This window comes from Zootoca vivipara, chromosome 5 (genome assembly GCF_963506605.1).
Source record: "Zootoca vivipara chromosome 5, rZooViv1.1, whole genome shotgun sequence".
NCBI lineage: Eukaryota > Metazoa > Chordata > Lepidosauria > Squamata > Lacertidae > Zootoca > Zootoca vivipara.
Window position 1 is genome coordinate 84,075,050 of NC_083280.1, and position 24,865 is coordinate 84,099,914.

The window sequence follows — 24,865 nt, forward strand, 5'->3', positions numbered from 1 at the left end:
ACATATTTACAGAAACACCTCAGCATTCCTGTTAGATTAGTGACTTTAAAAATAATAATCCAAAAAGGCAATTTATTTTATAAATACATACATACTAAACAGGGTATTTCCACACCCATTGAAGTCATAAGCAAGAACTCAGATTTCTATTTTTCCAGCCTGGAATGCACCTATTATTTCATTTTAACATTTCCACAGGAGAAAAAGTAGGAGACATGAGGAAAGCCTTTCTCAGGACTAGGTGCAACAAATGTTCAGTAGCTGCTTTTGAAAGAACCAGCACTAACTCATGTCCTTTCCAATCCTTCACTCCAAACCATACCTTTTAACCTGCACCCCATCTTTCCAGTATTTCCATTAGGATTGTCAAAAGCAGAAGTTTGGAAACCTTTCCCTGTGACCTTGGCATTTCTTCTCAGGCTTAACGTATTGGCATTTCCCCCCCTCTGACTGCATCGCTTCTCATTTGTCATGATTATTGTTGAATTTTTCAACTGTCATTCCCGAACGTAAATCAATGGTTGTCGACTTCCCCTTTGTCATATCTGCACAGCAAACAGCCTTTCCCTTCTAAATGAGGCTTCCTCCCTTTCCATCCATTAAAAGGGCCTGTCTTTTGGAGAAGTCAATCCTTTGTTAGGTCACTCCATTTATCATTCTTCCAATCAGCACCTGACACACGTATTCAGCCAGGTCTTCAACCACACAATCATTGTTCATTCCCCCCCCCCTAATTTATTTATGCATGGTGCATTTTGCCATCCATCTTGGCCAGTTTTACATTTTTCACTGCCCTTCTATCCTTAGGTCTCATTTGCCTTAAAAGGACAGTAAGTTTGAAGAGGAGGGAAGGAAGGAGAGAGAGGGAGGAGACGACTGTGTTTGTGAAAGTGCAATGGAAGCCAGTATGCCCCTTATACACAAAAATACACTATAACCTCTAAAAGACTGCAGACCTCTAAGATTTTGTTATATACTATCCACAGCAAAAGCTTTGCTTTCAAGGGGTTTTTTATTTTTTTATTTTAACTCTTCAATGGAGAATAATGAACCATATGACTTTTTAAACACATTGTAAGATAACAACGTTTCATTGTAACATTCTCTCTTTCTATGCAAGATATTAGTACTTGCAAAAAAATAATACAAGGTGGTGGCTTTGTCCAAATGCTGCTGCATGGAATGCTAAACTTAGTTGTTGTTGTTTTAATAATAATAATAATAATAATAATAATAATAATAATAATAATAATAAATTTTATTTATACCCCGCCCTCCCCAGCCAGGACTGGGCTCAGGGCGGCTAACACCAAATATAAAACAGTTAATTAAAATACAGCTTAAAAACAAAATTAAATACAACATTTAAAATGCAGCCTCATCAGAAAAGGAAAAAGGGGGAGGGGATCAAGTTGATTCCAGGCCAAAGGCCAGGTGGAACAACTCTGTCTTACAGGCCCTGCGGAAAGAAATCAAATCCCACAGGGCCCTGGTTTCATGAGACAGAGCGTTTCACCAGGCCGGAGCCAATATTGAAAAGGCCCTGGGCTCTGAAAAGGTGTCAGGTGTTGAAAAGGTGTTGCTATTTACGGACCTTAAGGTCCTCCGTGGGGCATACCGGGAGAGGCAGTCCCGTAGGTACAAGGGTCCTAGGCAATCTCCTGCCCCCAGGTTAATCTATTTTAATTCTCAATGGCCAATAGATTGTTATTTTATTGTGAAATAATATATTATTATTGCTATTGCAGCAAAATTATTTTTGTTTACATGGACAATCCCTCCCCATGAATATTTATTATATGGCCAACCACCCAATTTGCTGCCCTGCCCTGCTGTGCTGAGCTAAGCTAAACTAAGCTAAGATTTGGCTTAGTGTGTCACCCAAATGGGGACTTGTAGTTAAGCTCTCTCCTTACTGTGAGCCATAGCCAAGGATTGTTAAATGCCCATAACCATTCTTAATCCAGCCAAGATTTGACTTCCCACAGATGTCAAGTAGGGATGTAGGACTGTATTTCACTCCCACTCCCTGAATCTGTTCCCACAGGTTACCTCCCCATATCTTACAAATATCACCTATAGGTTGTGAAAACCATTATTGTTTTCCTGCAAAACATGCTCTTGGATTCTGTTTATTTCAGATTAAAAACTGTATACATAAGACGCATGAAATCATGCCTACTGGACCTACTGCTGCCCCTATTTGCACACAGGTTTATTCATTTATTTCAAAGATTAATATACTGCCCTTTAGCAACACTTTGAAGGTGGTTTACAAAGACTCCCACCCCACAAAAATGAAGGGAACAAACCAATCCTGGGCAAAGTGGACCTTGGATCTTTGGAAGACAGGACTAGCAATAATGACCCTGGTCTCCATACATTCATCTGCCCATTCCATGAGCACAGGGATTTTGCTGGTGCTTTAGCTGTGGTGATGGTGATAATTGTTGTTGTTGTTTAGTCATGTCCGACTCTTCGTGACCCCATGAACCAGAGCACACCAGGCACTCCTGTCTTCCACTGCCTCCCACAGTTTGGACAGACTCATGTTTGTAGCTTCGAGAACACTGTCCAACCATCTCGTCCTCTGTTGTCCCCTTCTCCTTGTGCCCTCCATCTTTCCCAACATCAGGGTCTTTTCCAAGGATTCTTCTCTTCTCATGAGGTGGCCAAAGTATTGGAGCCTCAGCTTCACGATCTGTCCTTCCAGTGAGCACTCAGGGCTGATTTCCTTCAGAATGGATAGGTTTGTTCTTCTCACAGTCCATGGGACTCTCAAGAGTCTCCTCCAGCACCATAATTCAAAAGCATCAATTCTTCGGCGATCAGCCTTCTTTATGGTCTTTATGGTGATACTGATTGCCATAACACTACCATAAACTACAGGGATATGGCGTGAAAGAGAATGGGGTGTGGCTAAGAGGAAAGCATAGCTTGCCCAAACAACACAATGAGTTTCCTTGTTCTTAAAGTTAACATTTATTAATTAGAATTGTGGACTGAAAACTGATATAGCCACAGAGGAAAAAACAACTCCAGAAACGTTAAATATTTTGGTTAACATGCAAAACCTGCCTCAGGCTCACAGCAAAAAAGAAAAAGAAGCACACTCAATTGGTCTGGTAATACGCCCAAAGCTGCAATTCACAGTACAGCTGCACACAATGGAAGTAAACGGAAGGTCACAGGACAGAGTGGTGTGCTTAAATGTGCCAGAAACAGGCACACAAGGAGAAACAATCTCTCTCCATTTTCTACAGACCTTTAATGAACTGTTTCATTTTTGCAGACATTCCGTGTTCCAGTGCCCACATTATCCGCAACACCCCACTATTGCAAAACACTCTGATGTGGCCAAAAGTGAGCTTCTTATAAAAAAAATTCGTCATTTGTCTATACAAATAAAATCATCAGCTTTCTTCTCCCCCACCCTTTCCCTTTTTGCTTTCCGTGGTCTCTCCCTGCCCCCCGTCCCCCGTTTAATGTCTCTAACTTTATGCCATGTTCCTTTCCTCTTTCAGCACGGCTGAGCAAGGCTGACAGGCGGATTCCTTTGCTTTTCAGGGTATTAAAGCCACTTTCCCGCTCTGACAGCCTGTTCTACTCTGCCACCTTATAGCTCTGGCTTCACACTTCTCTGGGCAGCCACTGCTTCTTGACAGACCACTGTCACTTCCCATCATCCTCTCTGTATATCCTGTTCTCTCCCCCTCAGCACGCATCCCGACTTTCCAACCAATGCAATTATTTTTTTTGACAAGCCATCCATCAGCTTTAACTTTAAAAGCACTTTCCGCTGATATCCATTGTTAAATCCCTTGCTTTTTATGGAGCTTGCATGAGAGAATATGATATCAGACATTCAAACTACCAAACCATGTAAATTTACTTTGTTCTCAGCTATGTTTCCAATTTCACGTCCAATTTTTCGGTACATTATGCGTAGTTGTTGTGCTTAATATGATGTTGTCAAATCCCATTAAAGTTCACTGCATTGCACGGCTTTAAAAACAGGTTACAATTTGCATTCTATAAAGAAAAGGAAGGAGTGCAGTCTGAAGTCAAGCTGAATCTTATTAAAATTATCTGTTCAATTGTTACATTTGTAGATGGAGTAATTTTGAGGCATTAGCTGAGACACATATGAAAATGTCAGTGTGCCAACTAATGACAATGAAAGCAAAAGGAATATATCTGTGAAACTCAATAAAGCTCCTTTTGCTGGTGACATAAATTTGATGATAATCCGAAGAAATGAATAAGGGACCATACAGTTTGAATAGGAATTACCTTTTTCTATTAAATCAGTTTGGTGCATTTCCACTCGGCCTACATCTTGCTCCCCTAATGCCAGGAAGAGTCTCTCTTGGTGGACTAAGGAAATCCTTACAAGAATAAATTTCCTCTTGAGGAATATCATTCATACTAAGCTCAGAAAAATTCCACACAGATACAATTTAGTAACAAGGAAAGGATTAATCCTGCTCTTTGCATGCCACCAGGATGGACAGACAGAGATATCGGCTCAGAGGCAATGTTGTGTCAGATAAAGAAACAAGGACATCCCTTTTCTTTCTTTTTCTTTTGTATATTTCTATCTTGCAAATCTGAAATGGGAATCAAAAACAGTGGGCATGAAAACAAATTTCAGTCCTGTAAAGATGATTAGGGTTAGGTATTAAAATGGTCCCAGTGTTAAAGTTTACCTTTCAATACATGATACCCACTTTCTCATCTAAAGTTGTATTTTGCTTCTCATTCCAATATCTAAGGACCTGATACTTTGCATAGCTCCATACCATAACTGCAGACATACACACACATGCCAGGTTCCCAGGCTTGTCATAGAGACCGGCCAAGAAATAGAACCCAGGATGGAAGACTTAGTTCTTAACAGCAGAGAGTAACTCTCTAACAGCTGTTTTTGAACAATCTTCAAAGGTATGCCCATGCACTATGCATTATATTAGTCAATCCCAGTTGCTACCATAGCATCAATAACTTTGCCTATGTTATCACTAGCCAGCAAAGGTCCCAGATGGCATAACAGCCTATGATGCCACAGAAGTTACCTGGGCCTACAATAACAAAGGTGAATCTAGGAATAACTGCAGGCTCTGAATCTGATTCTTTGCAGGACTAACATGTTGGAATAATAATAATAATAATAATAATAATAATAATAATAATAATAATAATAATAACAATAATTTATTATTTGTACCCCACCCATCTGGCTGAGTCTCCCCAGCCACTCTGGGCTCCCAATCGAATATTAAAACAATACAGCATTAAATATTAAAAACTTCCCTAAACAGGGCTGCCTTCAGATGTCTTTTAAAAATAGGATAGCTGCTTATTTCCTTGACATCTTTTGGAAGAGCATTCCACAGGGCGGGTGCCACTACCGAGAAGGCCCTCTGTCTGGTTCCCTGTAACCTCAAGTCTCACAATGAGGGAACCGCCAGAAGGCCCTCGGCGCTGGATCTCAGTGTCCGGGCTGAATGATGGGGGTAGAGACACTCCTTGAGGTATACAGGACCGAGGCTGTCTCTCTCTTCACAACCACCAACCCACAGAACCCCATTCTTGTTTGGACTGATTTTCAGTTTATTGGCCCTTGACTAGTTCATTACAGATCCCACAGCCTTTCCAAAGGAGGGAACTAAAAGGAAATTAGCAGAGAACAGCTGGGAAGTCACTTTACATTAGCATTTGCCAACATGGTCCCCACCCCCCCACCCAGTGCTTTGGTCTACAAGTCCCATCAGTCCTGGGCGGTATTCTAGAGTATATTGGGTAAGTGGTCTTTCAAATATTTGGAGTCATTTAGGGCTCTACAACTAATGTGAGCACTTTGAATTAGGCCCAGAAATGAACTGCCAACCAGTGCAGCTATTTTTACATAGGTGTTATATATGTGTGTTCTAAATGGAATCCCAGCTAACTGACCAGGCCCGTCTTTAGAGCAAGGCTGAGTGGTGCATTGCGCGACGGTGCTCGCCCAGCAGGGATGCAGAAGGGGCGCCAAACATTGTCAGCCACGTCCCTCCTGCCCGCCTGTCTTCAAGAGCATGGAGTACTGTGGCCAAGTCATTGCTGCCCCAAAGGACAGAATCAGAAGCCTTCCGCTTGTTCCAGAATGTTGTCTTTCTTCATAAATAATATTTCTGAATTATAGGTGTGAACTTTGCAAAGAGCCGATTCTACCTTTGAGGGCAACTTAGCTCATGAAACTTGACAGTAACATATCAACTGTTGCTAAGTTTACACAACTGCTCTAGCAACTGCGATCATAATAACAAAACCTTCTCAAAGAGGCAAATTTACATAAGGTCAACAAGTCCCCTGACAAATTATATATAGCATTCTGTCACTGAAATACTGCCAAATTTTTGTTCTTTAAGTCTAAGGAAACTAATGAGAATTGCAGGCAATGATAGTATTTTTCAACAGGGTTGGGGTTTCATTCTATAAATAATTTAAAAACTATTACACTGTGTTGTATAACAAAAAGATGAGCTTTTGTTCAACAAGCAATTCCTTGCATGAGTGTTGTTTTTTGCACCTAGAAAAGCTTCATGTATGCTCTTGCTGTGTGTTACAATTAATGAACCATCTTCAAATGCAGCCCCGCCTAGAGTGCATTACAATAATCTAGTCTGGATGTAACTAAAGCATGAATAATTGAGGCAAGATTTGCTGTTTCTAAATATATTTTCTAAATAGGGTTGCAGAAGGTATACTGGTCAAGTAGCCTCCCTGGCCAAGAGTGCATGTCACCAGTTTTAGTTGATGTGTCAACCGTGTCCCTTCCTGGAGAGGAGTAGCTTAGACACATGCACTAGCAACCACATTTTTACTACTATAATGTGCTCTATGTGGTGTTTTTATTATAGCTGGTCCAGAGATTGCAGCTGGTGCAAAATCCTGTCACCTGAGTAGTGAGTGATGCCCTTTACTGGGCACATATCACTCCCGCGATTGGCTGCCTATTAGCCACCAAATCAGTTCTAAGACCTTGTCTCCTGTGACAGTGTTGAATCCAAGAACTCTCCCAAGCTGAGGACCTGCAACACCATTCAGGACAGGCTGTCTCCCTACCTCCTGGATGTGAGAACCCAGGATACATAAGAACTATGCCTTTTCAGGATTTAGCCTCAATTTATTGCCCCACATCCAGCCAATCCTCACCTCCTAGTCATGGTCTGGCCTTGCCTCTCCAGATTCAGATGGAACAGAGAGATAGAGCTGGGTGTCATCTGCATATTGACGACAGCTCCCAAAGGTTTCATATAGATGCAATGGATGTTTATATTTTAATGCTTTGTTAACTGATTGTTACACTTGTAAACCACTTGTAAACCACTTAGAAGCCTACTTTGGAATAAAACTGTAGTGGTAGCAGTAGAAGAAGGTTGGCATCAATAATAATGTATATTGCAAGGGAGGGAGGGAGATTTGAGGGGGGAGTTACATGGTTATCTAGAGTTCTTAAAAATTAGTACTCAAGACAGATCAGAATAACTGCCAACTTCAAAGAGCTGCTGAGTGAAAGAGTGATAGAAAAGGAAAAGCTACAGAAAAGGCACAGCACTGCTTAATCACGAGAAGCAGAGCTTATAAGCAAAACTCTTCAAATACACTTTGCCCAACAAGCTACTTCCAACAGAACCCTGGCTGTTCAAGCAGAAATATTATGACTACATGGCCCAGATACTTAACTCGCTAACTGATTTCCCAGTACTGACTTGTTAATATGAATTCACTTATTTCTGCTTAAACAGTGGCGAATTGAATGAAGCCACAGAAAAACAATACTCTTAAAAGGTAGGTACTTTCATATTCAGTAAATGAACTAAAAGCTCTAATTTGATGAATGAAATAGTTGTGGGGAAGAAGCAGCATTTTTAATGAAGTTCTATCCCCTTAACAGTAAGGGCGCAACTGGAAGTACCTTGTTCAATGTCACAAATACCATCCATCATCAATCTTGGAGTTGCTGGAAGTTGTGGACCCAACACAAAAAGCAGTTATTAAATCAAACATGCTGGGATCGATCCAGTCCTGCTATGGGCACAGTTCCCATTCATGGAAGGATCCTATACATCATGACATATCCCTTGACCAAGTGGAAGACAGATATATGAGAAATATACACAGGGTTCCCATTCCCTATAACATATTGATTCTTACTCATACATGTACATCAAGGGCAGAAGCCAGGGAGGCATTATTATCCCCTAGGTCCATCTTCTCCAACAGTCTTCCCCCAGCCACCACGGCCATTGATAAGGGATGATGGAAGTTGCAGTCCAACAACCTCTGGGGAGTACTAGGTAGGAGAAAGCTGGGGAGCACCGGGTAAGATCCCTCTGATCAGGCATACTGTATGCACTGTAGGACCAGATCAAGCCAATCATTTCTAAAAGATGCTCAGAAACACAGAGACTTTCAAAGGGGGAAATTTCAAAAGTAGCCATCAAGAACAGCTTCATAGATATCCTTGCTGTGAACACTTAGATTTGGGGGTGGGGTGGGTGAGAGATGAAAAGGCAGCTCTTAGGTATCCATAATTCAGTGTTCAAAAATCATAATCAATCAATCAATCAACTCCAGTACTACAGTTGCCAATTACAGTAATTTGTATATGAGTAATTTTTGCCAGTGTGTTCTTATACTTTCCCAACATTTGGACCATAAGCTATTTGAAGAAACTAAATGTAAACTACATTACTGTAAAGTTGTGTTATACTGCCATGCAATAACTTGTTAACGTCACCCATAACCTTCATAAATGGGTTTGTAATGAGAAAACCTTGTTGTCATACAGTAGGTATGATTGATGCCATGTATGAGTGAAATGAAGCCGCAGTGACCATCTCAATAACACGAACAGCTGCTAAATATTCATTTAGCAGAATGAGTTTGGAAAACTTTGAGCAGATTGCTTTCACAAGGCTGCTTTCAACAAAAGGAAACATAATTAACGAGCTAATATCAGCATGTGTCTGGCTAAGCTAATGAATATCAAATTACACAGAAACCTGTATAAATCATCATTATCCTGAATTTTAATTGAACTTGCAATTAAACATGACAAATTTTATATACACTAAACCTTTAATTTATACTTTCAAATATGGAATAATTTATCATTTTTAGTATTTCATAGTTAATTTCCCAATATGTACACTTCTAATTAACAAGGAGAGGCTTAAAAAAGAGATAGGAAAAATGTATTTAACAGCTCTACCAGTTACAAAATTCGAGTTCTATAGATTGAACTTTAAGAAGATAGCAACTTTGCAGTGAAATTCAGCAAGGAACAAACTACATGTGTTGAATGTAGAGTAGACCGACATTTATAGCTTCAATGCTACTTTAATATATTTAGGTAAGACACTCGTCTACACAAAAAATCATTATTGGAAGGGAAGGGAATCAAACATTATACTTTGTGCTCTTATGAGATATTTGATCCAGTGGAGGCTTCTGTCAGCGGTATAGGGATGGGATACTTTTTGCTGATTTGCCCCCGTGCAAATCCCCAAAATCTTCTTTAATGACTTGGTAGACTCTTCAGAAGAACTGCAGGTGAGAGAGAGAATAGATGGCACTGAAAATTATCCATCTGTTCTGCTGACAGAAGCCTCTGGTGGACTGTCAAAGGGCCTTCCAGCAGCATGAGGAACACTACTGGACACACATGACCCAAAATAATAGTTAAAAGCAAACCCACAGTTTATTTTAAATGGAAATACAGTGGCAACCCTATCCCCTTGGCTGGTGACCATTGGAATTGGTGGGGTGAAAACTAGGGAGGACAACAGTAGATGAAGCCAGAGCTAATGATAGGCAGAGCCAACTAATTATAATTTTGTCCCTGTTCTCCTCCCTGCTGAGTTCTACAAGAGCAAAACTAAGGCTAAGGAGGATAAAGGTGACAGGCAGCGTCACCCCCTGGCCTGGTTGTCAGTACGTAGGCAGGCAAGTGCAGGCTGGCTGAGAGTAGACGGAAGCTGGTGGGACTGTGCCCCATTTGCCACAATAGACAAGCCTCTGCTGCATTTCAGTTAAATTCATTCTCAGGTAAGCATGCATAGGACTAACTAAAATGTAGAGTTCTCATAGAATCACAGAGCATAGGGTATAAACCAGTTTTCACAAATGGTCCCCACAGCGCCTCTTTTTTTCAAATTGCTGCACTCATGCAACTCATAGTTTCCACACAAACAAAAGAGACAAAACGTACATTTAAAACACAGAGAGAAAATGGATGGTGCAAGCAACGTTTCCCATTGCCACTCCCATAGGTTGAAACAAAATTCTACCAATTCTCATTTATTTCTCACAAGTCTCTAAACCTGTATGTATTCAAATGCTTCTGGCCCTGAGCACTGGCTGTTCAGGCCTGAGAAGCAGCAGGACCAATATTTTCACACATTATCAAATAAAGCAGAGTGAAGGAGGCTCCTCCAGAATTCACAACTGAAAGCTACCAGTGAGTTTACAACTTGTGAAATCGTGGTGGTTGGTATTTCCTCATTACTGTGCTCTTGCAGCAAAATCAGCAATGCAGGGCTTTATTTATTTATTTGCCATACACTGTCTCGCCGCTTGCTAGTTAAACCTTGTCTCAAGTTATCAACACTCTCTGGAGAGATAAGCTTCTTCTCACTTACAAGATGTCACTAATAATCGAACTTCCAAGACTCCATCTCGAAAAGAGACCACTGGAGCCACACAGGTCACAGGAATTAACTGCCACCAGTCCTTGTGAAAAACTAAGCTCATCAATCTATAGCTCCTCATTGTAATTAGAATAACGGCTTTGAAAATTTGGGCCGATGTTGACTTGGTTTTATCGCTACAAAGACCTCAGTGTGGTTTTTTTTTTAAGAAAAGGAAAGGGGGGGAAAACTTGGTGTGAAAGTAAATGATAAGTGATGGTGGCGTTGTCGTGGCGACAGGGACAAACAATTCCCTAGCTGCGACATTTTCAATGTCCTGCAGAAGAGAAACTGTCCTCTTTAGTGTGGCGCGGTATGAAGCTTATTTATGGCCACAAGGCTCACAAGGATTGATGACTGTCGTAACACACTGTCAAATCCCTTACTGATGCATTTACTTTTTTACTTTTTTTTAGCCCCTGGTGTGGCAGAAATAAAATGGATCAAGAAGTGCTGAAGTCTCTCTTACTGAATGCAGTCTTAGTATCTAGTGTTACATTAATTATACATCTTGTGCTCCAGTAATCAGGTGGTGTTTTCTTTAATTTTCCTTTTCCATATCATTTTCACAGGATGTTGATCTATGAACTGGCCACTCTGTTCCTGCATCTGGCAAGTAAGATGTCGCATAAAAAAACTCACACAGTCATAAAATGTTTTGTCGTATCCACAAGGGGAATAGACTTCGCACAGATACAGAATTCTAGGAATCCCAACCATTTTAAGGAACAAAACTAATCAAAACAATTAGTCCTATAGCAGTCTGCTCAATATCATCAAATAGAGCTCTTCCAGGTGATGAAAGGCCTTCTACAATTAGACAATGGCAGGGAAATGATAGAACCATCAGTGGCTGACTGTGACTGTGTTTTGGTGCAGATAAAATCACTTGTACGCATTCTAACTTGGATTCCACTTTTGAAACAAGTTCAGAGATAGAGGATACAGTCTCTCTGTCTAGTCAAGATACTTTTGGATTGTTGGCCTTGAGGACATAAGACAGACTCATAATGCTCCATAATATATTGTATGCATAACACATACAATGGTCATTCAGTGATGAGAGATTCTGGACAAATCAAAGGGAGCACAAACTATGGAATTTGCTATCACAATTGGTAGCGATGGTCACTGACTTTGATGGCTTTAGACAAATTCATGGAGGATAGGCCTATCAGTGGCTACTGATGGTTGCCCCTCTGGATGGTTCTACCTCTGAATACCAGTTGTTGGAGAACAATAACAGAGAGGGCTGTTGTGCCTTGCTTGTGGGCTTCCCACAGCCATCTGGTTGGCCACTGTGAGAAAAGAATTCTGGGCTGAGCAATAGGGCTCTTTCTACATTCATGTGTATAGCTGACTTTTGTCCATATGGGCTGCTTAAAATGGCAAAATTTCGCATGTCATAGTCTTTGTTTCTGAGAAGTAGTCAATGCTGTCCTTAGGGAGGAAGGGGTCCCTTGTTAAATAAATATACCATTGACCCTGGCAGTATTAAGACCTATCAACCTGTATTCAATCTGGTGTGCCTGCGTATCAGCTCCAGAGTTTTCTGAATGAGACTATTATTTGAATCCACTCAAGTCTGGCTTTAGACCTAGTTTTAGAATGTAAACTGCCCTTTTCGACCTTGAGGAGCCCTCAGTCCGTATTCATTAAATGAGCTTCCTGGTAAATTGTTACATAAAGCTGGAAAGACAGGGCACCAAAAATGATTCAAGAAATGTTAAGACAGGGTGCAAAAATGATCCAGGATACAGCAAGATAATTTACAAACCGGTATTAGTGTTTGGAAGGAACTCCATTCACTCCAAGAGATGTGAACTGGCAAAAAATAGCTGTGTTCATTTGACAAAGTCCAGCAGCATTCGCAACTTAAGATGCTTGCTAAACTACTTAACAAAAATTGCACTGTATATTTATCATTAGTTAAAAGTGATGTAATAATGTAACACTGGTAAAGATAAAAATAGAATTAAAATTGCAAGTGATGGGGCTGTCATGATATAGGTTAGGATAGCAGAAAGATGTTGCAACTTCCTGAAGTCTGTATGTGCATGCAAATTTTCTGGAGCGTTAGGAAAGCTGGCACCATCGCCCCATGGCTAACTTCTCCCTCACTCCACATCCCTTTTCTGTAATGGAAAATTATAGGGCTTTTCTCACACTGGGTGGGATAGTCATTCATGCAATCATGAGCTCTGTACAGTGACCTGGAATCTCTATGGCACTGGCTGCCCAATCCCCAGTCAGAACCCAGGCACAACTGTCGGGTATGTGTTGGCCTTTCACATTGATTTTATTTGCTTCTGATGGTTTGCATCCCACAGCCTTAATAATATGTGAAAGTAGTTTTTTTATGTGTGCTAATACGATTAAAATATACACTCTGTACCCTAACATGAGCCCTACATGAAAACTCTCAGTAACTAAACAGATTGTCAAATATGAAAAAAGAACACTAGCAGTCAGTTTTAATTTATTCACGGCTATCAGCTTTTCTTGTCCTATTAGTAACCATAATAGTAACACAGTGTTGAGCAAAATACCAGAAGCTTTCATTAGAATCATTAACATAATTTGATAACTGATGGTACTTGATTTCTGACTTCTGAACTTTGACTGGAAGCTCAGCGTAAGATGAAATCTCACTGATTGGGTTGGCTCTTTCCTTTAAAAAAAATATATGAACACTTCACATCACATTGCTTTGTTAACTGTAATTAACGTTCGCGTTTGTCACAAGTTGTATTAGATGGAGAAATGGTAGTGATGATAAAAGATATGACAAAGATGCACACATGTCATCCTCCCCAAATGCTTCAGTGTAATTTAAGGGGTTTTTTTGGGGGGGGACTACCAATATAAATGAAGCCTGTTTCCTACCCACCCCTCACAAGAACTGACTGAATAAAGAAGCAGCGTTCAGATAAGTTAATGTGACATTTTGCTTTTTTAATGCCCACATCATCAAAATGAATGCCCGAAAATTTACAGTCCAAGTAAAAAACCCAAGCTACTTAAAATCATAAATATCTATAGGCAACATCTTAGAATTATTGTTTCAGCTTCTCTTCCTCATTCTTAGGGATTCTGAAAATTTATTGTAAAAGGGCTGCATGTTTTGTACAGGCAGGCCCCGTTTACGCAGGGGTTACATTCTCAGGCACCACATGCGTCAGTAAAATTGTGTATAATTGAAACCCATTGAAAAAGCCTGTAAACACCCCATCCTGCCCCCCCCTTCTGCCCTTTTAGTGACGTTTCAGTGACATCTTTATCAGGGCCAGCCCTACGCCCAGGCTGGGTGGCGCAGGGCACCATGGCGCCGGCCCGCCAGGAGGGTGCCGCGAGCTGTGCCCACCCGCTGGCCGGCCAGTCCGCCGGTCCGCTGCGCAGCTGCACCCACAACAACCGCGCTGTGCCTGCCCGCCCGCCGCGCAGCAGCGCCTGTGGCAGCCGCGCTGCGCCCACCTGCCCACCGCGCTGGGAAACGGGGCAGGGGGCGCTGGAGGGATCCGGCGCACCACGGCAACAGGGGCGCTTAAGACTGCCCTGATCTTTATGACATTTCCATGTCACTTCTGGGTTCAGCCCAATGCGCCTATACATGGCCGCATACATATTGAACACATATTGATCAAGTGTAAACGGGCTGCTTGTATTCATGTGGTGCAAATGTTCAGTTGTTTTCACTCTATGTATAAACCACCTTGGGCTGGGCTTTGACGTAAGAAAAATAATATATAAATAATTATGTGCTGATTTTCATTATCATCCTATGCATGACTACTCTGAAGAAGGTTCGCTGTCTTGAATGCTGCCAAGTAAACATGCAAAGGATCATAGATTGAATTAGTAAATATGGGCTTGATTCACATATTATACTGCAAGTAACTGGAAAAATTATTCATTTCCTCTTCTATATTGTTTCTTGTACAGTTTTAAATCTTTGTATGCCATTTTATGCTATTCTTATTGTAAAAAAAAAGTTTATAAAACATAGCTTGTAAATATGTGCATCCATTGTAACTAACTGCCAGAAGAATCCCAAGAGTAGCCAATGTTTGTTCTATGACTTACCAATTGCCATTTGTTTGGGGGATAAAAACCATGAGCCCTGATTCAGACATAATGTTAAGCCAAACCATGGCTTAGCTCAAAGTAGTGTGGTGGCAGTAAGCCCAGAGGAGCAGCAAAGTGGCTACAATCTTCTGTCAAGGAACCTGCACATTTTCTCGTTCATACTAAGCCATGGTTTGGGCTTAACATTCATCATGAACTGGGAAAGTGAAAACATTTTCCTCCTCTTTAGGTATTTCACACTGAAGAATGCCCTTTGCTGTTAATTTACAAGCAATACCATTTATATTCTGGTACAGTGCATACTCTGAAATACTGTGCTTTGTGTAGCACTATACATTTTCAAAATACATGTTTTTTTAAAAAAATATTTTCATTTAATATGTGTGGTTATTAAGTAACAGTAGTATATACAGGAATTTATAATAGTGAGTGACTGAGGGTTTTAAGGGTTTTGTGGAATTAAATTGCTTTGTCTTCTGAAAAAAACAAAAGCAGTGAAGTTTCATTGAAGACTAACAACAAACATATTCTGGCATGAACTTTATCAGAAGTGCAAAGTGGAGAAGGGTGAGCCCACAGACGCAAGTAGATCTACGCAAGAAAAGAACAGCAAATGCAACCAGACATGTCCCCTTCCATGTACCCCTGACAGGGCCCAATATTACTCTCCTTAAGCCAACAGTGGTATGTTGTACCAGGTTTAAATGTGTGAACTACACCGGGGTGGGGGTGGGGAGATTCCAGGAAAATTAGATAAAGGTACATGCTTTGATGCCTGAATGACAAACTGAAGAAACCAAGAGACAGCATAAAAATGAGCCTGGTTGATATAGCCATTCGACCATATCTAAGAGAACAAGGCCATTACAGTAATACATAAAATAACATTTGGGAAGGAAACTAATATAATTTCTTAGCACGATGAACATTTACCAAGGTTCTGAGCCATTGCTCTGAATTGGAAGAATTACTTATGTCTTAAGTTAAATTGAGTACAACTTCTTAAAGCGCTCCCTTAAAGGACACCTGTAAGGGAAGAATAGACTGGAATTATAAAGCTATCCCACTAGAGATGACCTTAATTCAAAGGGCCACATGGCATGTTCTAAATGCACAACAGAATATATACGAGTATCTCAGTCTTTCTTTCTTTCTTTCTTTCTTCTCTCTCTCTCTCTCTCTCTCTCTCTCTCTCTCTCTCTCTCTCTCTCTCTCTTTTTCTTCTTCCGCCTACATACACATACACATACACAGACACACAGACACAGACACACACACACACACACACAAAAGATGCCATGATGAAGCCAAGCAGGCATCCCTCTAAACTTAGGGGGTGAAGCAACTGCTGGGGTGGGGTTGATAAAGCCAAATTGCAACCAAAATCCTTTATATCTGAAAATGCTCTTTGGTTAATTGCACTGAGTGAAGGTATTTGATGATACCATTTTTTACAAAAACTTGCTGCCCCTCAAGCATTACACTCAGTATCAGGGTTTAGTGCAAAGCAAATCATGGAGCACTGGGGAGGGTACATACTCAATATCATTTAGTGCAGGTCAGTTGTACCCTAAATTTTAGCAGGTCCTGAGTTTGCATTCTTTATCAATTTAGCACAAATTAGTAGATCCTTGTGCAGTACAATTGACAAATCTGCTGATTGGCTTTCATGAATCCTTTCATGAATCCTTTTAGCTGCACTTTTCTTTCACTGTATGTATTTTATTGATTTTACTATCATTGATTTGTTTACTTTTTTGTAAGCTGCCTTGTTAAGACTTCCTAAAAAGTGGGGTATAAATACATGAAATAAAATGAAAATATAAATGAAATCCACAAGCCCCATCTTCCTCGTCCCCCCACCATTTCAGCCAATTCATGCCAGCCGGTAGCCTTCTAAAGTTGCTAAGGGAACAGCATAAAAAGTAGCGAGGTTGGCTCCTACACTTCAAGCATTGGTGGACTCAGAAGGATTCCATGAAAAATTCAGTCGAAAATAAAATAAAACTGGACCACATGAAACTGAAATCAGCTAACCTCAGCACAAGATGAAAAACTCATATTTTGGCTCTATGAGGTTCCCTGAAAGAGTGTTCAGGTGAGCATGTTCTTCTGATTTACAAACCAGTCTAAGAAGGGACGAATATTTATAGTTCCCTGCTATAAACAACAGGAGTTGAATGAAAAGGGAAATCACTAAAGCAAATGGTCTAAAATTAAAAAGGAAGGAAAGTTGCACATGAACTGCTGGGGGGTACTTTTTATCACTCGTCCCAACTGACTTTATCACATCTTTGGCAATAAAACTGTAGAAGAGTGGCTGTGACGGGCTGTTACGGCAAATACAAAAAAAAAAAAAGTCCAGTGGTTTTTGCTAGGGTCAAGACACAGAGGTTTCCAACTTTAGCTCCAGTGCACTCTAATTTCTATTTACTGTTGCCCAGGGATCAATGCAAGCAAAAAGGATGGCTGTGGCATTTATATCTAAGGCCCCCGCCTTCTGAATTTTCAAAACAAGTGTCTGGGTCTGGGTGAAAATTAAACTACTTCAAGGAACAAACAAACAAACAAACAGTTCCCTGTGCCCAAAGTTGCATTTCTTCATTCACAGCGTTTTGCCAGTTTCAAATCAGGCAATTTAACCTTATTTCTAATTATCACCAGCACCCTTATTCTATTTCTCCCAGCAATATCTATGTCATTCCCCATCCCCTGGCAATGTGAAAGTTGGCACAAGAGAATTCCATTTTAGCAGTTCGAGCTGGTGAAAAAGAGCTAAGAAATAAACAAAAGACTCTGTATTCCTCCCCTCCCCCCCCCCCCCCCGATTACATAACAGCCACAATATTCAGCAGCCCTTTCACAATGAACTTAATGTTTTATCATTGTGTGTGTAGGTATATCAGTGACCCAGGTGGTAGTTGTACGTTTGAAGAATTACATGTCTGCTCTGCTGTCATCAAACCCAAGTAATTAAGAACAATCAAGTGGGTGTTAATTGGATATAATGGAACAATCTCCAGTCAGCCTGAGCCTACTATTTGCCTCTTACTAGTAATTATGAACACTAAGTACTCATGCTAATCTCCTCCTTTCCCATGAAGCCAAACAGAGGTGCGGTATTTACTCAGCTGATGGCTTGTTTTGTCTGCAATTTAGTCTGTTTTAAGCCAAGAAACTCATAATTTGCCAAGCTGTCACCAGCTGCTGGCATTGGACAAAAGGATGAGAGGCCCTCAGTGACAACAATTCAGCGCATATCATCCAAGAGAAAAGGGCCGATCTTAATTAAACTGACCTCTGGTTACATCTACAGTAGCAGCAGCACCTGGACATTGAAAGAGTGAAAAATTAACACTATAAATTTGCATTGCTGCACTCAATTTCTAGCAGGTGCATCTCATTCCCAAAAGGAGTCTGTTTGAAACAGAAAGTCCTTAACAAATCTTTTTTCAAAGGCACCACTACACCTTCACTACTATCAAGCTGGAAGAAACTTTAATATCATTAATTTAGAAAACAGTTCACTCTTTGATTAATATGAATGTGGCATACTGAAAAATATCTGATCAAGAGTGATCATTAGAAACATATTACACAGATGGCTAGATGTTTTAGAAAGCCACTTATATGCATCAATAATAATACAATGAAGACTTAAAGGGATGAAAAGAATGAAATAAAATTGACTTTTCCAGATAGAAGATTTTTTTTTTAAAAAAACTGCTGCAACAGCAATATGGTAGACTAAATCACTCACTGCCAGGGTTGAAGCACATTTCAAAAGTACTCCAATTATATATATGGCTAAACTTTTAAAATAGCTTAAGCAGCAAAAAAAGAAGGCTTCATTCATGGAATCTGCCTAATTAATTTGGCTTTCCAAGAGCTACATGATTTAGACAAAGTCTCTGCATATTTTATGATAGAACAATGGCCATTTCTGGTTTCACTGGGTAGACAAACACTTTCAATTGCTAAAGTCATGCTCAGACATTACCAAAGATTCTATTTGGAGTGAGAAAGGGAACAGAAACTCGGCTCCCTCCTCCTAGCAAAGTCTGGCATGTGACAACAAAAACACCATGGAGCAGCCCAGCCTAGGAAGTGAGGTTCCTACATTACCATATCAAATCTCTGCCTACCACATTGAGAGCAGCAAGAGTGCTCACTAAAGGGTCCTCTTCATTCTGAGAAAAAAGTGTCAAGCAGGGTGCCACAGGGTTCTGTCCTGGGCCTGTTGTTGTTCAATGTCTTTATAAACCGTTTGGATGAAGGTGCTGAACGGTGCTCATCAAATTTGCAGATGATACTTGGGAGGGGTAGCTAATGCCACTGAAAGCAGAATTAAGATTCAATATGACCTTAACAGTTTGGAGAACTGCCCCCAAACTAACAAAATGAATGTCAATAGAGAAAAATGTAAGGTTCTACAACCAACTGCACAAATACATACCCACCAACCGTCCTGATTTAGCACAATTACAGAACACCACCACCACCACCACCCCCCGGCTGCTGATTGGATCCTGGAATGTCCCATCTTTTGGTCCCGCACTCTCGCACAAGTTCACACAAGAGTGCAATACCCAAATACGCTCGTAACAAGAGAAATGTGCACAGCGCCATCATAGTGGAAGGCTGGAGTTGCACTCTGGGCTCCCTCTGCCTCCTGCCCAAGCATGACTACCTCTTCTTTTCCAAGCAGGCAGCTCAGCTTTTCTCTCCTTCTGGTGGCAGGAAGGACCCCAATAATGATGGCAGCCATGGCCTCCGGGCTCAGGCTGCTGCTGCTCTTAGGGGTGACCCCAAAGGGTCCTCAGTGATGCCCACCTACCCACTTGCAGGTCAAGTTCACCTTCTTGTTGCCGGCCAGGTGCAGGGAGTGCTTCTACCAGGGTGCGCTAGGCAACAGCTCCATGGAGCTCGAGTACCAGGTTGCAGGGATAGATGGATACAGAATCCAGCTCCAAAACAGGTGCACTGGGATTGAGGGGGGTGGGCAAACTGGCCCTCTTTTTCATGCTCAGCACCTGGCGGTGGTGGAGGAAAGCAGCAGGTAGAGTGCCCCTGAAGGTGGAGTTTCCACTTGGCTGCTATGACTGAGGCTGTGGCACACATATATGGGGGAGGGGAGATCTAGATTTTCATCACCAGGACATTGGAGGGTTAACAGTGTGATGCAGCAGCAAAAAAATCTAATGCTATTCTAGGCTGCATCAACAGACTGCCCTGATGAAGGGAAGAAAAAGTCCAGCTCTATTCTGCCTTGGTCAGACCACACCTGAAGTACTGTATCCAGTTCTGGATGCCACAATTTAAGGATACTGACAAGTTGGAATGTGTGCAGAGGAGGGCAACCAAGATAATCAAGGGTCTATAAACCAAGCCTTATGAGAAACAGTTGAGGGAGTTGGGTCTGTTTAGCCTGGATAAGAAGAAATGGAGATGAGATACGATAACCATCTTCAAATATCTAAAGGGCTGTCACATGGAAGACAGAGGTAGCTTGTTTTCTCCTGCTCTGGAGGGTAGGACCCAAAGCAATGGGTTCAAGTTACAATAAAGGAGATTCTGACAAAAGATCAGGAAGAACTTTCTGACAGTAAAAGCTGTCCAACAGTAAAACAGACTCCCTCAGAAGGTGATTGACTCTCCTTCCTTGGAGGTTTTTTAAGCAGAGGGTGGATGACCATCTCTCATGGATGCTTTGGTTGAGATTCCTACACTGCACAAGGTTGTACTAGATGACCCTTGGAATCCCTCCCAACTTTACAATTTTCTAAGATTCTATGTGAATAAACATCTCTGGATAGCTGGCAATTTTCCAATTCTGTGGGAAAGTAGAATACTGATGAAATTTCCAATATGAGGAACAGAATACAATGTACTCTGCTTTATAGGAAATTCAAGTGTGCAGTTAACAAGGCTAAGGATACACATGAAAGTCCAAACAAGGATGAGGAGGTAGAATATAGAAAACAAAGACTTTGCAATATACTTTTAGATCTGCTTTTAATGCTGTTTTCCCCCTCTGTCTCGGCTCTTTTAATAATATCTGTGTACTGTTTTAATATTCTTGAATAAAACTGTAAATAAACAAAATAATAATTTCCTGTGACTTAATTTTGCCCATCTCTCAGTAGTCTCAATATTTAAACAAAATGTAAACATTCAAATAAAACACATATAAAAGTATTAGTCGGAAGCACACTTCAATTTCCTTCATAAATCTGTTCAGGTTGCCAGGCACTAAGCAACCCCAACATCTCGTAAATTGCATAGGATGTGATATCACTGTACTGAAAATTTTCCCACTCCCCACTTTATTGCTTGTCATTTACAGAATTGAATAAACTTGCAATGCAACATTACCACTAGTTACCAGGAGGGTGGAGAGGGAAAGGAACAACAGGGTGGAGAAGCAGGACTGCTCCTTTTGATGGCAGCCGTGCAACCCCTTTAACATCTGTAAGCCTCTGAAGGTGGCTGTCCAATGACCCAGGTGTTCTGCTGTTGAGGATCAGCATGAAAGGATAAGAAAACAAGAAGGCAGCCGATACGCTGGAAAATGGGTTGGGAAGAAAGCAGGTACTGGGCATGAAGGGAGTAAACCAGGTGAGCAATGCTTGACTGGTGCCTAAATAGCAATCCTCACCCATCCAAACAGCACCACTGAGGCTAAACTTTATAGCATTTATAGTGAAGGTGAGGCCAGGGAGCACCAATGCAGAACATGGGGCGGTAAGCCTCTGCAGTCTGTCTAGACCAGAGTGTCTTATCATGGTTCAAATCCCAGCTGATCCTGGCAAGAAGCTGTGACAAACCCACACACAAGAAGAGAGTCATAATAAAACTGAATAGGATGAGATAGCTACGCTCTCTAGCTAAAGAGAGTCACAACATTGGACTATCCAAAATCGGATAGTCTCTGTTTTCACAAAATAACCAATGGCATTTTAAGGCTCAGGCCCCCACTTCAAAGCACAGCTCTTCAATAATATGCTGATTTGGTTGTGCAGGTTGCATGATCAACCCCCCCTTTTCACTCCTTCCAAATAGATTATCTCAGGGTAGTTGACTCCCAATTCACTCATCTCCTGTAGGATTTGTGGAGAACAGACATGACTTCTGTTTTTCCAATCTGGGATGTGAATTTAGCTAGCTTAGAAAATGTTTTAGAGCTTACCCAGAAATTTGTAAAATGTCAGTGCAAAAATTTTAATTGACTTATTAGCAATATCTCTTCTTTGAATGACCTTTTAGTCCTCCTTATAACATATCACCTACTTTTACTACCTTTCAGCTGACAGTTTCTAATATATTCCTTCCTACGGGATGATATCATCTGTCCTTGGATGGAATTAACTAAAGTACTGCACATTTAGAAGCTGACATTAATCCATATCCACAGATTTTTAACAGCTGCTGGAATAAATATTGTTTCCATACATTAAGCTTTGTAACTATGACTAGCTGAAATAAATTGAGATTAAATGTGCATCAGCAACATCAATAGTAAGAGGGGAAAATGATGAATTCAAAGTTTGAGGGGCTGTACATATAAACAAGAAAATGAATGTTTATTGTAATTAGCAAGAATAATTCAGTTACGGGGTGAGCAGAAGGTTTATTGTACTGTCATGACATGGTTTTATTTCTTCTATTAACCACATCTACAACAAAAGAAAGATAGCTAAAGACTGAGATAATGCTTTGATACATGGTCCATGAAATACAGGATTATGAAGCACACACATTCTTTGGCAATCTATGAATTTAGAATTATACCAGGAAGTAGGTAAACCATTACAGATTCTGAATATAGTGTGATTGAAAGTACAAAGTGGTGTATAGGGAGGCAACAATAAATCTTACCACAAAAGGAAATGATGTAAGAAACTCCCTATGTGCCCATTTGGAAACTTTATTCCAGTAAGTCAATTAAAATACCATATATTCAATGGGAGCAGCTCCTCTCATTTTCCCTTGACTTATGAACAGAAAATTGCACATCAGTAAATTAAAGGAGAGTAACATCTGTAGCAAGCTAGTCTGTGGTTTTTGTTTTTTTCAAAACAGCAGTTGAAAATGTGTGATTAGTCTCCCTGAAACCTAATTATTAGACTCCATAAACTGTCAAGGCCGTCTTTTGTGCCATAGGGCCTGTTAGGCCTATGCCAAAATGTAGAAAACAACCTCCTAAATCAACAGTAGCAACTGTAACACTGTAACATTACACCTTAAAGAGTAGCTAACTGGGTCAGGGTCTCATGCCATTGTTTAAAATTCATCTGCTTGGCAGTAATTCATAATGCTACCACTCTTGCAGTTTATATGCATAGTTTCTGTTAGGTGTAAACAAAATAGAGAAAATAGCAATAATGGGTTCTGACTATTTACAGTGTTCTAAATTAGAACACTGGGGCAGGGAGACCAAGCCAGGTTGGAGGAAGAGTGGGAGAAAATTCACAGGCAACATGGTGAAAACATCTGTTTACTATACAACTCCTTTTACTATACAACCCAATGCATATAGTAAACCCTGTTTACTATACAACCCAATGCATTACAGTTCCATTTTGCATTTGCAGGTGAGTTCACATGCTGCATTATTCAGATGGTAATTATAATGATCACTTGATAACCTGAACACATAGAATTACTCTCAGTTATCAAATGGATGGTGGACCTATGGTCAAGTACTCTAAAACAAGAGCAAACAAGGCAGTCAACCTCGTTCAGTGAATGCTGCAGTTCACCAATGGCAACTAGTGCCATCCACAACTACACTTGCCACCCCCCTTTTAATTTAAAGAGCAGATTTTCCCCCTGTTTAGGGAAGCTTTTAATGTTTGATGGATTTCTGTATTTTAATGTTTTGTTGGAAGCCGCCCAGAGTGGCTGGGGGAACCCGGCCAGATGGGCGGGGTATAAAAAATAAATTATTATTATTATTATAACTATGATTACATTAATCACAATTCATTTACAACTGCTAATTAAAAATAAACAAAAAGCAACTCAATTATACTTACTTCAAAAATAATAAATTGCTTACAAAACAAACTGAGGTGCCTAGCAATGAAACACTGTTTCTTAGCTACCCAAGTAACAATATAAATAAATAATTTCCACTTGGTTTCAGAGGTACAGTACAAAATAACTCACTTCCATTTCTGACTTTGACCATTTGTCAGTTTCGTTAACTCTTATCATATGAATCCAGTTTTAATAGAAATAGCCCATATCATCAATACTGTTGCTAATTCTCGCTTAGCACACAATAAAAAATTGTATAACTGACTGCAAGGCCTCCTCCTGAGAAGAGGCCACAACTGGTGGAAGGCACTTTGAACCACAGATGCACCTTAGCATCCCAAGACAAGGCCTATCTAAAAGTACCCCCTAAAACGATCCTTTAGAGGGGAGTGAAAACTCATCCAGAATGAATTGGACCACCAAAGGAGAATGAACCATTCACCATTTCCATCTGGACTGGGCTTCTGGTTGCTAGCCCTTGGCAGTCTATTCCTGATGTTGATTGAGCACTTCCACAGCTTCACCCTAGGGCAGCCTTTCTCAACCTTGGGTCCCCAAATGTTGTTGGACTACAACCCCCATCATCCCTGACCACTGGTCCTGCTAGCTAGGGATGATGGGGGTTGTAGTCCAACAGCATATGGGGACCAAAACCCAGCCTAGAGAAACTTGCCAGGCACCAACCTTACTGTCTTTTCAGCACCAGGCTGTTTTGTTCTCTTGAACCTTTTTCACATCCTCCCATTCCTATTTAACATCATGTAAGACTGTTATTAATTTCTGCTGTGTTTTATTGCAGCTGACCTGTTTTAGCTTTTAAAGATGGTTTTAGCTTTGAATTCAACTAAATTAATGGATTGTGGTTCCTATTAGATTTTATGCTCTGTTCCGGTTATGGATTTTATTGTGGTATTTTGATTGTATATGTATTTTCATCTATTAAAGCTATTGTGAGTACTACCATCCTTTCTCTTTCAAGTTCCAAGGATCTTCAGACCCCC

At 40.6% G+C, this 24,865-nt stretch overlaps 1 protein-coding gene across 1 annotated transcript in view; it reads right to left on the bottom strand.

Moving 5' to 3' along the window:
- Nucleotides 1–24,865, bottom strand: part of LRMDA (leucine rich melanocyte differentiation associated) — a 748,100-nt gene that overhangs the window by 427,753 nt on the left and 295,482 nt on the right. The window lies entirely within an intron of this gene.